Below are 5,634 nucleotides of genomic sequence, written 5' to 3'. Positions count from 1 at the left end.
CTGCAGTTCATGTACCCATGTAAAGCAATAATATTGACAAATTATTGTAAGGTTGCTAGAATTTTGTTTAATTACTCAGCTTCTGTATTACAGTGCACATTTATTATGGTTTTAAAATTGCATCTTGGGCTTTAATGCCTTTTAACCAAGGCATTGTAAGACATAATAAAACTACCAGACTCCAACAGCCATAGAAGTCACATATCATATAAAACCATTTTTAAAAGCAAATATGTCTTACCGCTGCCTTGCCTGAGTAGACAGTCATATAAATGTATATTTTGCATGTATTTAAAATTTAAGTATAAGCTTTGCGCAGTGGCAGTATCGTAGCCAATGAGGTTTATCCGAGGCGCGATTATTGCTAATTAAAATTTAAGTATATAAAATTTTTACTCCAACTTAAAGCTATCTTTACACTTAGCATAGGAAATGAATTGGTGTGAAAGAATATTGTTTTGTATTGAAGAGGCGCATGCATATAAGAGCTTTCAATTGTAGTGATATCACCAGTTACCCAGCATCCGTGAATTCTGAGATATTTTTATAAAGTCTGTTTTGCTTTGATATAACCACTTCTTTCTCACGGCTAACAGAGTGTACAGGCAAGCTCCTTAAGTTTGATTTCGTGTGACCAATGAAATAGGAAACAACATGGCTTCAATTAAGATTATATATACTACTACCTTAGTTTGATTAGCACTATGATCTAATCAACTTATATAATCAGGCAGAAGGACAAAATATAACCTCAGTAAAACTCTGCCAGAAGAAAATACTACTGTTTCTCTGTATTTCATTTTGGAGAAAGTGTGTGATTTCCCATTATTTGCATTGTAAGAATCTGTATTCCTTAATACTCTTTTTTTTTAAGATTTATTTATTTTGAGAGAGAGAGAAAGTATGTGCATGGGGGGAGGGGGTGGGTAGGGGCAGGAAAAGAGAGAGAGAGAGAGAATCTCCAGCAGACTCCCCACTGAGCATGGAACCTGACTCTGGGCTCCATCTCATGACCCTGAGACCATGACCTGAGCCGAAATCAAGAGTCTGATGCTTAACCAACTGAGCCACCCAGGTGCCCCTCCTTAATACTTTTAATAATCAAAGTTTAATAGTCATTGTGTCTATTTGTTGTAAAATTAATGATAAAAATATATTTTAAAAATATTTCAAAAGAAATTCAAAGCCATTTTTCTGCTAAAGGAAGTTTTTACTATATTTCTATTTATCTTACATTACTTATATTATTATAAGTGCTATGTCATTTCTAGCGTTATTTCAAATGTGAGTTTTTTGGGAAGCCTGGGTGGCTCAGTCGTTAAGCATCTGCCTTTAGTTCAGGTCATGATCCCAGGGTCCTGGGATAGAGCCCTACATCTGGCTCCCTGCTCTGCAGGAAGCCTGTTCTCCCTCTCCCCCTGCTTGTGTTCCCTCTCTCACTGTGTCTCTCTCTGTTAAAAAAAAATAAGTAAAATCTTTAAGAAAATTTTTTTTAAATGTGAGTTTTTTTCATAACAGTTCTTGAGAATCATCTTCAATACAGTTGAAGAATTCTTATATTTTTATATAATGCAATTTATTAGGGAAGTAAAAGTCATTAAAATTTTCAATTTGAAAGAAAAATAGGGCTCAGCTTTATATCAGAAGAATACATCCTTCGGAAATTTTTCTTTTACATTTTAATAAACTGAATTTGTAAATGTTTTATATTTATCTCTTCCATAATTAACATGTTTAATCTGGTTTTAGTCTTGAGGAACTCAACTAGTAAAATCAGTAATTCTGACTCCAAACAAAAATTGATACAGAAATCTGTTTAAAGCTTAGAAAATTTTTAATTACTTCAATGAGGTTTTGACACTTAACTTTTGTTCCCAAGAAAGATAAATATCAACTGTAATTGTGTGAAGGATTATCAACATTCTGTTGCCAAAGTCTGGAATGGTCACAGAGGGTTTGTGAATATAGCATTGAAAAAAAATTGGGCACAGAAAGCTGCAGGAAGAAAGAAGATTATTTCTCAACTTGAGTTCATTGAAATTAGTACTATTCCAACAGTCTATACTTTTCTTTTGAGAGAGAGAGAGTGCGAGAGCTAGGGGAGGGGCAGAGAGAGAGGGAGAGAGAATCTTAAGCAAGCTCCAGGCTCAGTGCAGAGCTGGACATGGGACTCCAACTCACAATCTTGAGATTGTGACCTGAGCCAAAATCAAGAGTCAGATGGGGCACCTGGGTGGCTCAGTCATTAGGCACCTGCCTTCAGCTCAGGTCATGATCCCAGGGCCCTGGGATCCAGCCCCACACTGGGCTCTCTGCTAGGCGGGAAGCCTGCTTCTCCCTCTCCCACTCCCCCTGCTTGTGTTCCTTCTCTCGCTGCCTCTCTCTCTATCAAATAAATAAATAAAATCTTAAAAAAAAAAGTGATACTTAACCAACTGAGCCACCTAGGCGCCCCCAGTCTATACTTCTTTTTTTTTTAAAGTAATAACTTAGTTTATCTTTAAAATTAAATGATCTCAACTAAAATCCACTCTGTAATGTACTGCTAGACTCAATTTTCTAATACATCACTCTCGGTTGGCCAAGCCTTTGGAAAAGAACCTGTAATATCTCCCAAATAATCATTTTAGCAAGATAAAACTGATATTTACATCTTCTATTTTTAGTAGGTGAGATTCCTCACTGTCCCACTAACAAACTTATATTTTATTTAAGTAATATATTCTGAGTGAATAGTGTGTTCCAGAAAGATACAAAGGGGTGGTCTTGTAGGATTGTATTAACCATATTAAAGACTACGTACACTAACTGTATATCCTAAGTGCACTTAGAATCTATGAACTTTTTTTTGAGGGAAGTGATAAAATCTGCATTTTAGAATGGTCTTTCTGATTAAATGGGGGAAAATTATTTGAAGAAGGGTGAATCTGGTTAAGTTGCTGTTTATTATATGATTCATTATTCATCTCATCTCATCTACGTCTAGTTTTCTGTTAAATATATTCATTGTATTCCCAATTTAATATAAAATAGCTTTAGAATATATATACAGTTCTTTTTTTGCAGATTCCCTTCTCTATCAAGTATCTTCATCTTTTCATTTATTTGAGCCATCTTTCCATATATTTTACTTACCATATTCATTATACTTATTTTTAAATCTTTTTTTTTAAGATTTATTTATTTATTTAGAGACAGAGAGTGAGAGAGAGAGCACAATGGTGGGGAGGGGCAGAGGGAAAGGGAGAAACAGATGCCCTGCTGAGCAGAGAGCCTGATTAGGGACTCGATCCCAGGACCCTGGAATCATGACCTGAGCCAAAGGCAGACGCCAACTGAGTCACCCAGGTGCCCCTATACTTATTTTAAAATATTTGTATGCAAACTCCTAAGTCTGGATTATTTGTGTGTCTCCTTTTATTTTTAATCTTGATTATTAGTCATATTTTCTTGCCTCTTTGCAAATTTAGTTTTTATTTTTTGTTGTTGTAGTTGTTTTTGGATGCTAGACATTTATAAATAACCATAAGAATCTGTAAGATATTATCTTCTTTCAGAGTAGGTGATTTCTTTATACAAATTAAGCTGGGTCAGATGTAGGTTGTAATTTAGTAAGTCACAGTTTATATGTGATTTCACCCCTTTTCTCTGAAAATAGTCTTCCTATGATTTTGATTGTGTGTCTGGTTAAATATCTGATTTTTCAGCGTTAAAGACATTGGAATCTGCAGTCCTTTGGGTGAGCAGCTTTTCCCTGCAGTTTTCCAGTCTACCTATCTAGCTTCCTACACTGTGGTATCTTCACAATATGGCTTATGCCTTAACTGGATAACTGGCCATGTTCTCCAACTCCAATCCCTCCTCCCAATAGATCTTTGTTTTTTAAACACCATGAAACTCTAGAAGATTTCACTTTACCTTTACAAGATTTTGGAATAAATCAGTGACCTTCTACATAATCTCAGAGCCTAGCAAATAAATATTCTTTGGGCAAACCAGACATATTTGAGGATTCTCAATTTCCAATGCTCTTCACTTCACTTTCTCTCTTTCACAAAAAGTTTTTGGATTTTCCCTACCCCAGAATAGGCTCTCAAGTCCAAGTCAGACTATCAGTCTATACCAAGGATTGACACATATCCTCAGGAAGGAAAAAGATGGATGGTGGTAGTCAGCATTATCATTTTACTTCAGAAAGTCTTTTCTGTTTTTGAAATTTCATTTATTCTATTCCTCATTCCTTCCATAGCCCTTGAGTGCTTTCTAAAATGTAGGATGTTTTAAACTTAGTTGGCTTTTTCCAGTTGTTTAATTAATATAAACTTAATTCAGTAAAGATTCAAGTTTCTAGATGCCATTGTCCCAGTGCAGTATAGCTGGGAAGAGAAAGAATGATAGCATGGAGGAATATTGCTTAATGGGCAGGGAGGGAAAGATAATCCCATCATGGAGAAAAGGAGACCAACAAAAAGTCAGACATTGACCTACCTTCTGTGGTGGAAATCAAGGGAGGAAGGTTACTTCCCATTCAGTGCCAGAGGGAGGGAAAACAATAAACACTAGGATGATCCATTAGATTTGGCAATTAGGAAATAATTAGCTAAAAAATAGAAAGGAATTGGGGGGTGAGCAAATGGGGAGGGGAAAGCTATAAATCAAATAAGGAGCTCAGGGTGTTCCTCAAAGGCAAGAGTTCCTTCCCCATTTGCTCAAGGCTCTCTCCAAGGTTAATACATTTGATGAACTGGTTTAATTGAATTCTTCAATGTTAATACAAGTATAAGAGGGAGAAGTAAAGTAAAATAAAACAAAACCAGCAAAACAAAAATGAAAAGAAGCACAAGAAACCCTCAGATGATAGTTTAAATTAATCTCTTAATGACAGGATTTGTTTCTGTTTTTCTTTGTTTCTCTGTGTTCAAATCTGAGTCTTTTGCAGGGAAGCATGTACAGGGCTAGAACAATTCTCCAAAGGCCCTACACTGGAAATCCTTTCAGGACGTTTTAGTCATTTTTCCATACACAGTATGCTTTGCTTCTGAGCCCACTGTTTGAAATGTCTGTTGCTCTTCAGGTCACAGAGGAGCAAATCTTTCAAAATGGCCATGCTGGCTTAACCCGTGGAGAGGAAAGTCAACATACAAGAAGTTCAATTACCATGAATTTAAAACAACAACAGAATGTCTTTCTGAAGTTATAGTTATGTTCAACTAGAATGTGTCCTCATTTCAAAAATGGCATTTTTCTGTTTTAAATTTGCCATCCTTGCTATCCTGCAGCTCTCCCAGGAGCTGAGCTAGTGCTACCAATTGCATTGCTCTAGTGTGCTGTGACCAGAAAGTCAAGGTGACTTCACATGGGCTTTCCGTAAGTAGAGCCACACCTGGACAAAGAAAAAGCTCTTCATATATGATCCCCCAAATAAAGGGTGTTGATGAGGATACCAAGAAAATAGATGATAGAGCGATACATGCATACATAAATACACATATAGATGGACAGACAGGAAGGAGAGGGAATTAATGCTATTTGAAGCCCTCATAGGAGCGGAAACTATGAGGGTTTTTTGGTTTGAGGCAAAATCTAACCCTAAAAACAAGGAGTCATATCCCTATCAGAACTTAAGCATGGTCC

At 36.2% G+C, this 5,634-nt stretch overlaps 1 pseudogene; it reads left to right on the top strand.

The window, feature by feature from the left end:
- Positions 1-307: 307 nt before the first annotated feature.
- LOC123836226 (U4 spliceosomal RNA) lies at positions 308-468 on the top strand (annotated as a pseudogene).
- The last annotated feature ends 5,166 nt before the right edge of the window (positions 469-5,634 follow it).

This window comes from Mirounga angustirostris, unplaced genomic scaffold (assembly GCF_029215605.1).
Source record: "Mirounga angustirostris isolate CCGP_5_RB_7025 unplaced genomic scaffold, mMirAng1.0.hap1 SCAF_12, whole genome shotgun sequence".
Classification (NCBI taxonomy): domain Eukaryota; kingdom Metazoa; phylum Chordata; class Mammalia; order Carnivora; family Phocidae; genus Mirounga; species Mirounga angustirostris.
This window is presented reverse-complemented; position numbering and strand designations above follow the sequence as displayed.